The 15,795-nt window shown below is 46.0% G+C and overlaps 7 non-coding genes across 7 annotated transcripts; all 7 read right to left on the bottom strand.

The window, feature by feature from the left end:
• Positions 1-114: 114 nt before the first annotated feature.
• LOC130317178 (U2 spliceosomal RNA) lies at positions 115-306 on the bottom strand. The gene has a single exon (XR_008864352.1). It is a non-coding gene; the product is annotated as a U2 spliceosomal RNA (small nuclear RNA).
• Positions 307-2,373: 2,067 nt separating this feature from the next.
• On the bottom strand, positions 2,374-2,564 carry LOC130317176 (U2 spliceosomal RNA). The gene has a single exon (XR_008864350.1). It is a non-coding gene; the product is annotated as a U2 spliceosomal RNA (small nuclear RNA).
• Positions 2,565-4,651: 2,087 nt separating this feature from the next.
• LOC130317175 (U2 spliceosomal RNA) lies at positions 4,652-4,842 on the bottom strand. The gene has a single exon (XR_008864349.1). It is a non-coding gene; the product is annotated as a U2 spliceosomal RNA (small nuclear RNA).
• A 2,086-nt stretch (positions 4,843-6,928) lies between these two features.
• LOC130317173 (U2 spliceosomal RNA) lies at positions 6,929-7,119 on the bottom strand. The gene has a single exon (XR_008864348.1). It is a non-coding gene; the product is annotated as a U2 spliceosomal RNA (small nuclear RNA).
• A 2,088-nt stretch (positions 7,120-9,207) lies between these two features.
• Positions 9,208-9,398, bottom strand: LOC130317172 (U2 spliceosomal RNA). The gene has a single exon (XR_008864347.1). It is a non-coding gene; the product is annotated as a U2 spliceosomal RNA (small nuclear RNA).
• A 2,084-nt stretch (positions 9,399-11,482) lies between these two features.
• LOC130317171 (U2 spliceosomal RNA) lies at positions 11,483-11,673 on the bottom strand. The gene has a single exon (XR_008864346.1). It is a non-coding gene; the product is annotated as a U2 spliceosomal RNA (small nuclear RNA).
• A 2,086-nt stretch (positions 11,674-13,759) lies between these two features.
• On the bottom strand, positions 13,760-13,949 carry LOC130317179 (U2 spliceosomal RNA). Its single transcript, XR_008864353.1, has one exon. It is a non-coding gene; the product is annotated as a U2 spliceosomal RNA (small nuclear RNA).
• Positions 13,950-15,795: the final 1,846 nt, after the last annotated feature.

The following is a 15,795-nucleotide window of genomic DNA, read 5'->3' as shown; positions in this document are numbered from 1 at the left end:
TCCACCTTTTGTTTTTGGCTGCAGCAGCAGCAAGGCCCACAGGGCTGGCTAGCTGGCTAGCCAGCAAGCAGGTAGCAATGAAAGTAGGAATCTTTCTTTTTAACCCTGTAAGGGGGGTGGTGCACTGTACCCGAAGATACTGCCATATCGGGTCAATGCATAGGGCGACGGAAGCAAGCTTCGAAATCGGCCCCCGTTCTCAAAAAATCCATTTAATATATGGTCCCCAGATAGGGGACGTATCAGATATTAAACTGATAAGAACAGATACTACACTTGATCTTAGCCAAAAGGCCGAGAAGCGATAACCGTGAAAGGGGCGGGCCCAACAAGGTCCCCTTCATGGGCACTATCACTGCTTGCTGTCAGGGAGGCTGCCAGACAATTTTCATGCACACTCTGGGCTGGGGGGCAGTCAACCACCAGTACACACAGCAGAACCTAAACCCATACCATTATTGCTAAGCAGCAAGACAGGGGCCCATTGCACTCCCATGGGGCCTTTTTAAATGCAATCCATAACCCGGATTTGCCAGGAACCCTTCTTACTCCTCTACTTGCATGTGACACTGGGCTTAGGATCTGCATAGGAAACACACACACAAGCACACACCTACCTTTGTTGCCTGCAGATGCCTCCTTGGCTGTCCCCAAACGGTATCAAACCAACACCCACGGGAAGCTGTAAGCATAGAGGACATGCCTGCACCCCATTGGACTTACCTGTGTGGGTTAAATCCGGGTTATTGACAACCTATGGCGTGATGGTTCTGCTCAGGCAGAGCAGTGCTGATGCTCCTCATAAAGCTGTCGCTGCTGTGAAGGTTCTAGGTGACATCACAAATCCCTATGGTTACATACACAACAAAGCTGGGTTGTTGTTGTTTACACTCTGCAAGGCCTGTGGAAGTGAGTGACATCATAGCACTGTAGTTCTGAGGGTTCAAGATGGATGCAACAATCTCCTGTTGCTTCTATGAAGGCCGTAATAGACGACATCACAAACAGCTCCATAGTCACATACACAGCAAAGGAGAGATGTTGTTTACACCTAGTGATGTCAGTGGTATTGAGGACATCACAGCACAGTGCTAAGGCTCCTGGGCCTGGACACAGCAGCGGCTGCAATATCTCAACGGAGAATACGTTTATATCTATGTGTGTGTTGTGCGCATATATATATATATATTATATATATATATATATATTTCTCCGCCGAAATCACTTTTAAACCCATTTCCACCTTTTTTTCCCTTCTCTTCCTCTTACTTTTTTTTCACGTTTTTTACGTTTTTCTCCTTTTCGCCTCTTTTCTGGCGTATTATTCTTCTTTTCTTCTTTTTTTCGTCTAATGCATACCCCATCAGTGCAGCAATGCTTATTCAATACCGCCAGCAGATGGAGACACTGGGGGATAATTTTCTAAGGATTTATACTGATTTTTCCTGTCTGAATTTGTCGCACAGAAAGTTGCAGGCCAAATATGTGTGACATTTCTGCGACTTTAGCTTCTAGAGCATTTTTACAACATTATACATAGGTGCTAAATACATAAAAAGCGACTGTTCAGCGACAGACAAGTCGCATCGGCTGAAAGTAGGCCAGAATGTCAGTCCATGTTGGAGCAGGTTTAGATACAGTCTAAAGCATAGATCTCAAAGTCTGTGCACAGAATTTAGCAAGGGCCTCGCACCTTCTGATGCATCAGGTAGGTGCACAATAGCATAGCCTAACCCTCTGTACTTTGGTCTATATTGATGCGGGACATAGACAGCCAGCTGATGACCAATCCATTAGTGCAATGGATGGCTGGAAGCATTTGTCTTTGCCTTTGCAATACCACAGAAGCAATGCATGGTCAATGTACAGCAATGACACACCTGTGTGAACAGCCAGGAGACCCCCCCCCCATGTTATGTTACATAGTTACATAGTTAGTACGGTCGAAAAAAGACATATGTCCATCAAGTTCAACCAGGGAATTAAGGGGTAGGGGTGTGGCGCGATATTGGGGAAGGGATGAGATTTTATATTTCTTCATAAGCATTAATCTTATTTTGTCAATTAGGAACATTCAGCACCCACCCGCTATCAAGGCAGCTGCCTATCATGTCATGCCCTACCTGCACAGGTGTGCTGGCTACTCAAATGATCCAATTAAGGAGGCCATTTAGTCAGCAGCAGCAGAAGTCCTGTGCCTGGACGCTCCAACAGGGGCCAGACACAAGCAGAAGCAGAAGCAGCAGAAGCAGCAGCAGCACCACCTTTTGTTTTTTGGCTGCAGCAGCAGCAAGGCCCACAGGGCTGGCTAGCTGGCTAGCCAGCAAGCAGGTAGCAATGAAAGTAGGAATCTTTCTTTTTAACCCTGTAAGGGGGTGGTGCACTGTACCCGAAGATACTGCCATATCGGGTCAATGCATAGGGCGACGGAAGCAAGCTTCGAAATCGGCCCCCGTTCTCAAAAATCCATTTAATATATGGTCCCCAGATAGGGGACGTATCAGATATTAAACTGATAAGAACAGATACTACACTTGATCTTAGCCAAAAGGCCGAGAAGCGATAACCGTGAAAGGGGCGGGCCCAACAAGGTCCCCTTCATGGGCACTATCACTGCTTGCTGTCAGGGAGGCTGCCAGACAATTTTCCATGCACACTCTGGGCTGGGGGGCAGTCAACCACCAGTACACACAGCAGAACCTAAACCCATACCATTATTGCTAAGCAGCAAGACAGGGGCCCATTGCACTCCCACGGGGCCTTTTTAAATGCAATCCATAACCCGGATTTGCCAGGAACCCTTCTTACTCCTCCTACTTGCATGTGACACTGGGCTTAGGATCTGCATAGGAAACACACACACAAGCACACACCTACCTTTGTTGCCTGCAGATGCCTCCTTGGCTGTCCCCAAACGGTATCAAACCAACACCCACGGGAAGCTGTAAGCATAGAGGACATGCCTGCACCCCATTGGACTTACCTGTGTGGGTTAAATCCGGGTTATTTGACAACCTATGGCGGTGATGGTTCTGCTCAGGCAGAGCAGTGCTGATGCTCCTCATAAAGCTGTCGCTGCTGTGAAGGTTCTAGGTGACATCACAAATCCCTATGGTTACATACACAACAAAGCTGGGTTGTTGTTGTTTACACTCTGCAAGGCCTGTGGAAGTGAGTGACATCATAGCACTGTAGTTCTGAGGGTTCAAGATGGATGCAACAATCTCCTGTTGCTTCTATGAAGGCCGTAATAGACGACATCACCAAACAGCTCCATAGTCACATACACAGCAAAGGAGAGATGTTGTTTACACCTAGTGATGTCAGTGGTATTGAGTGACATCACAGCACAGTGCTAAGGCTCCTGGGCCTGGACACAGCAGCGGCTGCAATATCTCAACGGAGAATACGTTTATATCTATGTGTGTGTGTGCGCATATATATATATATATATATATATATATATATATATATATATATATTTCTCCGCCGAAATCACTTTTAAACCCATTTCCACCTTTTTTTCCCTTCTCTTCCTCTTACTTTTTTTTCACGTTTTTTTACGTTTTTCTCCTTTTCGCCTCTTTTCTGGGCGTATTATTCTTCTTTTTCTTCTTTTTTTTCGTCTAATGCATACCCCATCAGTGCAGCAATGCTTATTCAATACCGCCAGCAGATGGAGACACTGGGGGATAATTTTCTAAGGATTTATACTGATTTTTCCTGTCTGAATTTGTCGCACAGAAAGTTGCAGGCCAAATATGTGTGACATTTCTGCGACTTTAGCTTCTAGAGCATTTTTACAACATTATACATAGGTGCTGAATACATAAAAAGCGACTGTTCAGCGACAGACAAGTCGCATCGGCTGAAAGTAGGCCAGAATGTCAGTCCATGTTGGAGCAGGTTTAGATACAGTCTAAAGCATAGATCTCAAAGTCTGTGCACAGAATTTAGCAAGGGCCTCGCACCTTCTGATGCATCAGGTAGGTGCACAATAGCATAGCCTAACCCTCTGTACTTTGGTCTATATTGATGCGGGACATAGACAGCCAGCTGATGACCAATCCATTAGTGCAATGGATGGCTGGAAGCATTTGTCTTTGCCTTTGCAATACCACAGAAGCAATGCATGGTCAATGTACAGCAATGACACACCTGTGTGAACAGCCAGGAGACCCCCCCCCCATGTTATGTTACATAGTTACATAGTTAGTACGGTCGAAAAAAGACATATGTCCATCAAGTTCAACCAGGGAATTAAGGGGTAGGGGTGTGGCGCGATATTGGGGAAGGGATGAGATTTTATATTTCTTCATAAGCATTAATCTTATTTTGTCAATTAGGAACATTCAGCACCCACCCGCTATCAAGGCAGCTGCCTATCATGTCATGCCCTACCTGCACAGGTGTGCTGGCTACTCAAATGATCCAATTAAGGAGGCCATTTAGTCAGCAGCAGCAGAAGTCCTGTGCCTGGACGCTCCAACAGGGGCCAGACACAAGCAGAAGCAGAAGCAGCAGAAGCAGCAGCAGCACCACCTTTTGTTTTTTGGCTGCAGCAGCAGCAAGGCCCACAGGGCTGGCTAGCTGGCTAGCCAGCAAGCAGGTAGCAATGAAAGTAGGAATCTTTCTTTTTAACCCTGTAAGGGGGTGGTGCACTGTACCCGAAGATACTGCCATATCGGGTCAATGCATAGGGCGACGGAAGCAAGCTTCGAAATCGGCCCCCGTTCTCAAAAATCCATTTAATATATGGTCCCCAGATAGGGGACGTATCAGATATTAAACTGATAAGAACAGATACTACACTTGATCTTAGCCAAAAGGCCGAGAAGCGATAACCGTGAAAGGGGCGGGCCCAACAAGGTCCCCTTCATGGGCACTATCACTGCTTGCTGTCAGGGAGGCTGCCAGACAATTTTCCATGCACACTCTGGGCTGGGGGGCAGTCAACCACCAGTACACACAGCAGAACCTAAACCCATACCATTATTGCTAAGCAGCAAGACAGGGGCCCATTGCACTCCCACGGGGCCTTTTTAAATGCAATCCATAACCCGGATTTGCCAGGAACCCTTCTTACTCCTCCTACTTGCATGTGACACTGGGCTTAGGATCTGCATAGGAAACACACACACAAGCACACACCTACCTTTGTTGCCTGCAGATGCCTCCTTGGCTGTCCCCAAACGGTATCAAACCAACACCCACGGGAAGCTGTAAGCATAGAGGACATGCCTGCACCCCATTGGACTTACCTGTGTGGGTTAAATCCGGGTTATTTGACAACCTATGGCGGTGATGGTTCTGCTCAGGCAGAGCAGTGCTGATGCTCCTCATAAAGCTGTCGCTGCTGTGAAGGTTCTAGGTGACATCACAAATCCCTATGGTTACATACACAACAAAGCTGGGTTGTTGTTGTTTACACTCTGCAAGGCCTGTGGAAGTGAGTGACATCATAGCACTGTAGTTCTGAGGGTTCAAGATGGATGCAACAATCTCCTGTTGCTTCTATGAAGGCCGTAATAGACGACATCACCAAACAGCTCCATAGTCACATACACAGCAAAGGAGAGATGTTGTTTACACCTAGTGATGTCAGTGGTATTGAGTGACATCACAGCACAGTGCTAAGGCTCCTGGGCCTGGACACAGCAGCGGCTGCAATATCTCAACGGAGAATACGTTTATATCTATGTGTGTGTGTGCGCATATATATATATATATATATATATATATATATATATATATATATTTCTCCGCCGAAATCACTTTTAAACCCATTTCCACCTTTTTTTCCCTTCTCTTCCTCTTACTTTTTTTTCACGTTTTTTTACGTTTTTCTCCTTTTCGCCTCTTTTCTGGGCGTATTATTCTTCTTTTTCTTCTTTTTTTTCGTCTAATGCATACCCCATCAGTGCAGCAATGCTTATTCAATACCGCCAGCAGATGGAGACACTGGGGGATAATTTTCTAAGGATTTATACTGATTTTTCCTGTCTGAATTTGTCGCACAGAAAGTTGCAGGCCAAATATGTGTGACATTTCTGCGACTTTAGCTTCTAGAGCATTTTTACAACATTATACATAGGTGCTGAATACATAAAAAGCGACTGTTCAGCGACAGACAAGTCGCATCGGCTGAAAGTAGGCCAGAATGTCAGTCCATGTTGGAGCAGGTTTAGATACAGTCTAAAGCATAGATCTCAAAGTCTGTGCACAGAATTTAGCAAGGGCCTCGCACCTTCTGATGCATCAGGTAGGTGCACAATAGCATAGCCTAACCCTCTGTACTTTGGTCTATATTGATGCGGGACATAGACAGCCAGCTGATGACCAATCCATTAGTGCAATGGATGGCTGGAAGCATTTGTCTTTGCCTTTGCAATACCACAGAAGCAATGCATGGTCAATGTACAGCAATGACACACCTGTGTGAACAGCCAGGAGACCCCCCCCCCCATGTTATGTTACATAGTTACATAGTTAGTACGGTCGAAAAAAGACATATGTCCATCAAGTTCAACCAGGGAATTAAGGGGTAGGGGTGTGGCGCGATATTGGGGAAGGGATGAGATTTTATATTTCTTCATAAGCATTAATCTTATTTTGTCAATTAGGAACATTCAGCACCCACCCGCTATCAAGGCAGCTGCCTATCATGTCATGCCCTACCTGCACAGGTGTGCTGGCTACTCAAATGATCCAATTAAGGAGGCCATTTAGTCAGCAGCAGCAGAAGTCCTGTGCCTGGACGCTCCAACAGGGGCCAGACACAAGCAGAAGCAGAAGCAGCAGAAGCAGCAGCAGCACCACCTTTTGTTTTTTGGCTGCAGCAGCAGCAAGGCCCACAGGGCTGGCTAGCTGGCTAGCCAGCAAGCAGGTAGCAATGAAAGTAGGAATCTTTCTTTTTAACCCTGTAAGGGGGTGGTGCACTGTACCCGAAGATACTGCCATATCGGGTCAATGCATAGGGCGACGGAAGCAAGCTTCGAAATCGGCCCCCGTTCTCAAAAATCCATTTAATATATGGTCCCCAGATAGGGGACGTATCAGATATTAAACTGATAAGAACAGATACTACACTTGATCTTAGCCAAAAGGCCGAGAAGCGATAACCGTGAAAGGGGCGGGCCCAACAAGGTCCCCTTCATGGGCACTATCACTGCTTGCTGTCAGGGAGGCTGCCAGACAATTTTCCATGCACACTCTGGGCTGGGGGGCAGTCAACCACCAGTACACACAGCAGAACCTAAACCCATACCATTATTGCTAAGCAGCAAGACAGGGGCCCATTGCACTCCCACGGGGCCTTTTTAAATGCAATCCATAACCCGGATTTGCCAGGAACCCTTCTTACTCCTCCTACTTGCATGTGACACTGGGCTTAGGATCTGCATAGGAAACACACACACAAGCACACACCTACCTTTGTTGCCTGCAGATGCCTCCTTGGCTGTCCCCAAACGGTATCAAACCAACACCCACGGGAAGCTGTAAGCATAGAGGACATGCCTGCACCCCATTGGACTTACCTGTGTGGGTTAAATCCGGGTTATTTGACAACCTATGGCGGTGATGGTTCTGCTCAGGCAGAGCAGTGCTGATGCTCCTCATAAAGCTGTCGCTGCTGTGAAGGTTCTAGGTGACATCACAAATCCCTATGGTTACATACACAACAAAGCTGGGTTGTTGTTGTTTACACTCTGCAAGGCCTGTGGAAGTGAGTGACATCATAGCACTGTAGTTCTGAGGGTTCAAGATGGATGCAACAATCTCCTGTTGCTTCTATGAAGGCCGTAATAGACGACATCACCAAACAGCTCCATAGTCACATACACAGCAAAGGAGAGATGTTGTTTACACCTAGTGATGTCAGTGGTATTGAGTGACATCACAGCACAGTGCTAAGGCTCCTGGGCCTGGACACAGCAGCGGCTGCAATATCTCAACGGAGAATACGTTTATATCTATGTGTGTGTGTGCGCATATATATATATATATATATATATATATATATATATATATATATATATATTTCTCCGCCGAAATCACTTTTAAACCCATTTCCACCTTTTTTTCCCTTCTCTTCCTCTTACTTTTTTTTCACGTTTTTTTACGTTTTTCTCCTTTTCGCCTCTTTTCTGGGCGTATTATTCTTCTTTTTCTTCTTTTTTTTCGTCTAATGCATACCCCATCAGTGCAGCAATGCTTATTCAATACCGCCAGCAGATGGAGACACTGGGGGATAATTTTCTAAGGATTTATACTGATTTTTCCTGTCTGAATTTGTCGCACAGAAAGTTGCAGGCCAAATATGTGTGACATTTCTGCGACTTTAGCTTCTAGAGCATTTTTACAACATTATACATAGGTGCTGAATACATAAAAAGCGACTGTTCAGCGACAGACAAGTCGCATCGGCTGAAAGTAGGCCAGAATGTCAGTCCATGTTGGAGCAGGTTTAGATACAGTCTAAAGCATAGATCTCAAAGTCTGTGCACAGAATTTAGCAAGGGCCTCGCACCTTCTGATGCATCAGGTAGGTGCACAATAGCATAGCCTAACCCTCTGTACTTTGGTCTATATTGATGCGGGACATAGACAGCCAGCTGATGACCAATCCATTAGTGCAATGGATGGCTGGAAGCATTTGTCTTTGCCTTTGCAATACCACAGAAGCAATGCATGGTCAATGTACAGCAATGACACACCTGTGTGAACAGCCAGGAGACCCCCCCCCCCCCATGTTATGTTACATAGTTACATAGTTAGTACGGTCGAAAAAAGACATATGTCCATCAAGTTCAACCAGGGAATTAAGGGGTAGGGGTGTGGCGCGATATTGGGGAAGGGATGAGATTTTATATTTCTTCATAAGCATTAATCTTATTTTGTCAATTAGGAACATTCAGCACCCACCCGCTATCAAGGCAGCTGCCTATCATGTCATGCCCTACCTGCACAGGTGTGCTGGCTACTCAAATGATCCAATTAAGGAGGCCATTTAGTCAGCAGCAGCAGAAGTCCTGTGCCTGGACGCTCCAACAGGGGCCAGACACAAGCAGAAGCAGCAGAAGCAGCAGCAGCACCACCTTTTGTTTTTTGGCTGCAGCAGCAGCAAGGCCCACAGGGCTGGCTAGCTGGCTAGCCAGCAAGCAGGTAGCAATGAAAGTAGGAATCTTTCTTTTTAACCCTGTAAGGGGGTGGTGCACTGTACCCGAAGATACTGCCATATCGGGTCAATGCATAGGGCGACGGAAGCAAGCTTCGAAATCGGCCCCCGTTCTCAAAAATCCATTTAATATATGGTCCCCAGATAGGGGACGTATCAGATATTAAACTGATAAGAACAGATACTACACTTGATCTTAGCCAAAAGGCCGAGAAGCGATAACCGTGAAAGGGGCGGGCCCAACAAGGTCCCCTTCATGGGCACTATCACTGCTTGCTGTCAGGGAGGCTGCCAGACAATTTTCCATGCACACTCTGGGCTGGGGGGCAGTCAACCACCAGTACACACAGCAGAACCTAAACCCATACCATTATTGCTAAGCAGCAAGACAGGGGCCCATTGCACTCCCACGGGGCCTTTTTAAATGCAATCCATAACCCGGATTTGCCAGGAACCCTTCTTACTCCTCCTACTTGCATGTGACACTGGGCTTAGGATCTGCATAGGAAACACACACACAAGCACACACCTACCTTTGTTGCCTGCAGATGCCTCCTTGGCTGTCCCCAAACGGTATCAAACCAACACCCACGGGAAGCTGTAAGCATAGAGGACATGCCTGCACCCCATTGGACTTACCTGTGTGGGTTAAATCCGGGTTATTTGACAACCTATGGCGGTGATGGTTCTGCTCAGGCAGAGCAGTGCTGATGCTCCTCATAAAGCTGTCGCTGCTGTGAAGGTTCTAGGTGACATCACAAATCCCTATGGTTACATACACAACAAAGCTGGGTTGTTGTTGTTTACACTCTGCAAGGCCTGTGGAAGTGAGTGACATCATAGCACTGTAGTTCTGAGGGTTCAAGATGGATGCAACAATCTCCTGTTGCTTCTATGAAGGCCGTAATAGACAACATCACCAAACAGCTCCATAGTCACATACACAGCAAAGGAGAGATGTTGTTTACACCTAGTGATGTCAGTGGTATTGAGTGACATCACAGCACAGTGCTAAGGCTCCTGGGCCTGGACACAGCAGCGGCTGCAATATCTCAACGGAGAATACGTTTATATCTATGTGTGTGTGTGCGCATATATATATATATATATATATATATATATATATATATATATTTCTCCGCCGAAATCACTTTTAAACCCATTTCCACCTTTTTTTCCCTTCTCTTCCTCTTACTTTTTTTTCACGTTTTTTTACGTTTTTCTCCTTTTCGCCTCTTTTCTGGGCGTATTATTCTTCTTTTTCTTCTTTTTTTTCGTCTAATGCATACCCCATCAGTGCAGCAATGCTTATTCAATACCGCCAGCAGATGGAGACACTGGGGGATAATTTTCTAAGGATTTATACTGATTTTTCCTGTCTGAATTTGTCGCACAGAAAGTTGCAGGCCAAATATGTGTGACATTTCTGCGACTTTAGCTTCTAGAGCATTTTTACAACATTATACATAGGTGCTGAATACATAAAAAGCGACTGTTCAGCGACAGACAAGTCGCATCGGCTGAAAGTAGGCCAGAATGTCAGTCCATGTTGGAGCAGGTTTAGATACAGTCTAAAGCATAGATCTCAAAGTCTGTGCACAGAATTTAGCAAGGGCCTCGCACCTTCTGATGCATCAGGTAGGTGCACAATAGCATAGCCTAACCCTCTGTACTTTGGTCTATATTGATGCGGGACATAGACAGCCAGCTGATGACCAATCCATTAGTGCAATGGATGGCTGGAAGCATTTGTCTTTGCCTTTGCAATACCACAGAAGCAATGCATGGTCAATGTACAGCAATGACACACCTGTGTGAACAGCCAGGAGACCCCCCCCCCCATGTTATGTTACATAGTTACATAGTTAGTACGGTCGAAAAAAGACATATGTCCATCAAGTTCAACCAGGGAATTAAGGGGTAGGGGTGTGGCGCGATATTGGGGAAGGGATGAGATTTTATATTTCTTCATAAGCATTAATCTTATTTTGTCAATTAGGAACATTCAGCACCCACCCGCTATCAAGGCAGCTGCCTATCATGTCATGCCCTACCTGCACAGGTGTGCTGGCTACTCAAATGATCCAATTAAGGAGGCCATTTAGTCAGCAGCAGCAGAAGTCCTGTGCCTGGACGCTCCAACAGGGGCCAGACACAAGCAGAAGCAGAAGCAGCAGAAGCAGCAGCAGCACCACCTTTTGTTTTTTGGCTGCAGCAGCAGCAAGGCCCACAGGGCTGGCTAGCTGGCTAGCCAGCAAGCAGGTAGCAATGAAAGTAGGAATCTTTCTTTTTAACCCTGTAAGGGGGTGGTGCACTGTACCCGAAGATACTGCCATATCGGGTCAATGCATAGGGCGACGGAAGCAAGCTTCGAAATCGGCCCCCGTTCTCAAAAATCCATTTAATATATGGTCCCCAGATAGGGGACGTATCAGATATTAAACTGATAAGAACAGATACTACACTTGATCTTAGCCAAAAGGCCGAGAAGCGATAACCGTGAAAGGGGCGGGCCCAACAAGGTCCCCTTCATGGGCACTATCACTGCTTGCTGTCAGGGAGGCTGCCAGACAATTTTCCATGCACACTCTGGGCTGGGGGGCAGTCAACCACCAGTACACACAGCAGAACCTAAACCCATACCATTATTGCTAAGCAGCAAGACAGGGGCCCATTGCACTCCCACGGGGCCTTTTTAAATGCAATCCATAACCCGGATTTGCCAGGAACCCTTCTTACTCCTCCTACTTGCATGTGACACTGGGCTTAGGATCTGCATAGGAAACACACACACAAGCACACACCTACCTTTGTTGCCTGCAGATGCCTCCTTGGCTGTCCCCAAACGGTATCAAACCAACACCCACGGGAAGCTGTAAGCATAGAGGACATGCCTGCACCCATTGGACTTACCTGTGTGGGTTAAATCCGGGTTATTTGACAACCTATGGCGGTGATGGTTCTGCTCAGGCAGAGCAGTGCTGATGCTCCTCATAAAGCTGTCGCTGCTGTGAAGGTTCTAGGTGACATCACAAATCCCTATGGTTACATACACAACAAAGCTGGGTTGTTGTTGTTTACACTCTGCAAGGCCTGTGGAAGTGAGTGACATCATAGCACTGTAGTTCTGAGGGTTCAAGATGGATGCAACAATCTCCTGTTGCTTCTATGAAGGCCGTAATAGACGACATCACCAAACAGCTCCATAGTCACATACACAGCAAAGGAGAGATGTTGTTTACACCTAGTGATGTCAGTGGTATTGAGTGACATCACAGCACAGTGCTAAGGCTCCTGGGCCTGGACACAGCAGCGGCTGCAATATCTCAACGGAGAATACGTTTATATCTATGTGTGTGTGTGCGCATATATATATATATATATATATATATATATATATATATATATATATTTCTCCGCCGAAATCACTTTTAAACCCATTTCCACCTTTTTTTCCCTTCTCTTCCTCTTACTTTTTTTTCACGTTTTTTTACGTTTTTCTCCTTTTCGCCTCTTTTCTGGGCGTATTATTCTTCTTTTTCTTCTTTTTTTTCGTCTAATGCATACCCCATCAGTGCAGCAATGCTTATTCAATACCGCCAGCAGATGGAGACACTGGGGGATAATTTTCTAAGGATTTATACTGATTTTTCCTGTCTGAATTTGTCGCACAGAAAGTTGCAGGCCAAATATGTGTGACATTTCTGCGACTTTAGCTTCTAGAGCATTTTTACAACATTATACATAGGTGCTGAATACATAAAAAGCGACTGTTCAGCGACAGACAAGTCGCATCGGCTGAAAGTAGGCCAGAATGTCAGTCCATGTTGGAGCAGGTTTAGATACAGTCTAAAGCATAGATCTCAAAGTCTGTGCACAGAATTTAGCAAGGGCCTCGCACCTTCTGATGCATCAGGTAGGTGCACAATAGCATAGCCTAACCCTCTGTACTTTGGTCTATATTGATGCGGGACATAGACAGCCAGCTGATGACCAATCCATTAGTGCAATGGATGGCTGGAAGCATTTGTCTTTGCCTTTGCAATACCACAGAAGCAATGCATGGTCAATGTACAGCAATGACACACCTGTGTGAACAGCCAGGAGACCCCCCCCCCATGTTATGTTACATAGTTACATAGTTAGTACGGTCGAAAAAAGACATATGTCCATCAAGTTCAACCAGGGAATTAAGGGGTAGGGGTGTGGCGCGATATTGGGGAAGGGATGAGATTTTATATTTCTTCATAAGCATTAATCTTATTTTGTCAATTAGGAACATTCAGCACCCACCCGCTATCAAGGCAGCTGCCTATCATGTCATGCCCTACCTGCACAGGTGTGCTGGCTACTCAAATGATCCAATTAAGGAGGCCATTTAGTCAGCAGCAGCAGAAGTCCTGTGCCTGGACGCTCCAACAGGGGCCAGACACAAGCAGAAGCAGAAGCAGCAGAAGCAGCAGCAGCACCACCTTTTGTTTTTTGGCTGCAGCAGCAGCAAGGCCCACAGGGCTGGCTAGCTGGCTAGCCAGCAAGCAGGTAGCAATGAAAGTAGGAATCTTTCTTTTTAACCCTGTAAGGGGGTGGTGCACTGTACCCGAAGATACTGCCATATCGGGTCAATGCATAGGGCGACGGAAGCAAGCTTCGAAATCGGCCCCCGTTCTCAAAAATCCATTTAATATATGGTCCCCAGATAGGGACGTATCAGATATTAAACTGATAAGAACAGATACTACACTTGATCTTAGCCAAAAGGCCGAGAAGCGATAACCGTGAAAGGGGCGGGCCCAACAAGGTCCCCTTCATGGGCACTATCACTGCTTGCTGTCAGGGAGGCTGCCAGACAATTTTCCATGCACACTCTGGGCTGGGGGGCAGTCAACCACCAGTACACACAGCAGAACCTAAACCCATACCATTATTGCTAAGCAGCAAGACAGGGGCCCATTGCACTCCCACGGGGCCTTTTTAAATGCAATCCATAACCCGGATTTGCCAGGAACCCTTCTTACTCCTCCTACTTGCATGTGACACTGGGCTTAGGATCTGCATAGGAAACACACACACAAGCACACACCTACCTTTGTTGCCTGCAGATGCCTCCTTGGCTGTCCCCAAACGGTATCAAACCAACACCCACGGGAAGCTGTAAGCATAGAGGACATGCCTGCACCCCATTGGACTTACCTGTGTGGGTTAAATCCGGGTTATTTGACAACCTATGGCGGTGATGGTTCTGCTCAGGCAGAGCAGTGCTGATGCTCCTCATAAAGCTGTCGCTGCTGTGAAGGTTCTAGGTGACATCACAAATCCCTATGGTTACATACACAACAAAGCTGGGTTGTTGTTGTTTACACTCTGCAAGGCCTGTGGAAGTGAGTGACATCATAGCACTGTAGTTCTGAGGGTTCAAGATGGATGCAACAATCTCCTGTTGCTTCTATGAAGGCCGTAATAGACGACATCACCAAACAGCTCCATAGTCACATACACAGCAAAGGAGAGATGTTGTTTACACCTAGTGATGTCAGTGGTATTGAGTGACATCACAGCACAGTGCTAAGGCTCCTGGGCCTGGACACAGCAGCGGCTGCAATATCTCAACGGAGAATACGTTTATATCTATGTGTGTGTGTGCGCATATATATATATATATATATATATATATATATATATATATATTTCTCCGCCGAAATCACTTTTAAACCCATTTCCACCTTTTTTTCCCTTCTCTTCCTCTTACTTTTTTTTCACGTTTTTTTACGTTTTTCTCCTTTTCGCCTCTTTTCTGGGCGTATTATTCTTCTTTTTCTTCTTTTTTTTCGTCTAATGCATACCCCATCAGTGCAGCAATGCTTATTCAATACCGCCAGCAGATGGAGACACTGGGGGATAATTTTCTAAGGATTTATACTGATTTTTCCTGTCTGAATTTGTCGCACAGAAAGTTGCAGGCCAAATATGTGTGACATTTCTGCGACTTTAGCTTCTAGAGCATTTTTACAACATTATACATAGGTGCTGAATACATAAAAAGCGACTGTTCAGCGACAGACAAGTCGCATCGGCTGAAAGTAGGCCAGAATGTCAGTCCATGTTGGAGCAGGTTTAGATACAGTCTAAAGCATAGATCTCAAAGTCTGTGCACAGAATTTAGCAAGGGCCTCGCACCTTCTGATGCATCAGGTAGGTGCACAATAGCATAGCCTAACCCTCTGTACTTTGGTCTATATTGATGCGGGACATAGACAGCCAGCTGATGACCAATCCATTAGTGCAATGGATGGCTGGAAGCATTTGTCTTTGCCTTTGCAATACCACAGAAGCAATGCATGGTCAATGTACAGCAATGACACACCTGTGTGAACAGCCAGGAGACCCCCCCCCCCATGTTATGTTACATAGTTACATAGTTAGTACGGTCGAAAAAAGACATATGTCCATCAAGTTCAACCAGGGAATTAAGGGGTAGGGGTGTGGCGCGATATTGGGGAAGGGATGAGATTTTATATTTCTTCATAAGCATTAATCTTATTTTGTCAATTAGGAACATTCAGCACCCACCCGCTATCAAGGCAGCTGCCTATCATGTCATGCCCTACCTGCACAGGTGT

The sequence above is a fragment of the Hyla sarda genome, unplaced genomic scaffold (genome assembly GCF_029499605.1).
Source record: "Hyla sarda isolate aHylSar1 unplaced genomic scaffold, aHylSar1.hap1 scaffold_1977, whole genome shotgun sequence".
Taxonomy (NCBI): domain Eukaryota; kingdom Metazoa; phylum Chordata; class Amphibia; order Anura; family Hylidae; genus Hyla; species Hyla sarda.
This window is presented reverse-complemented; position numbering and strand designations above follow the sequence as displayed.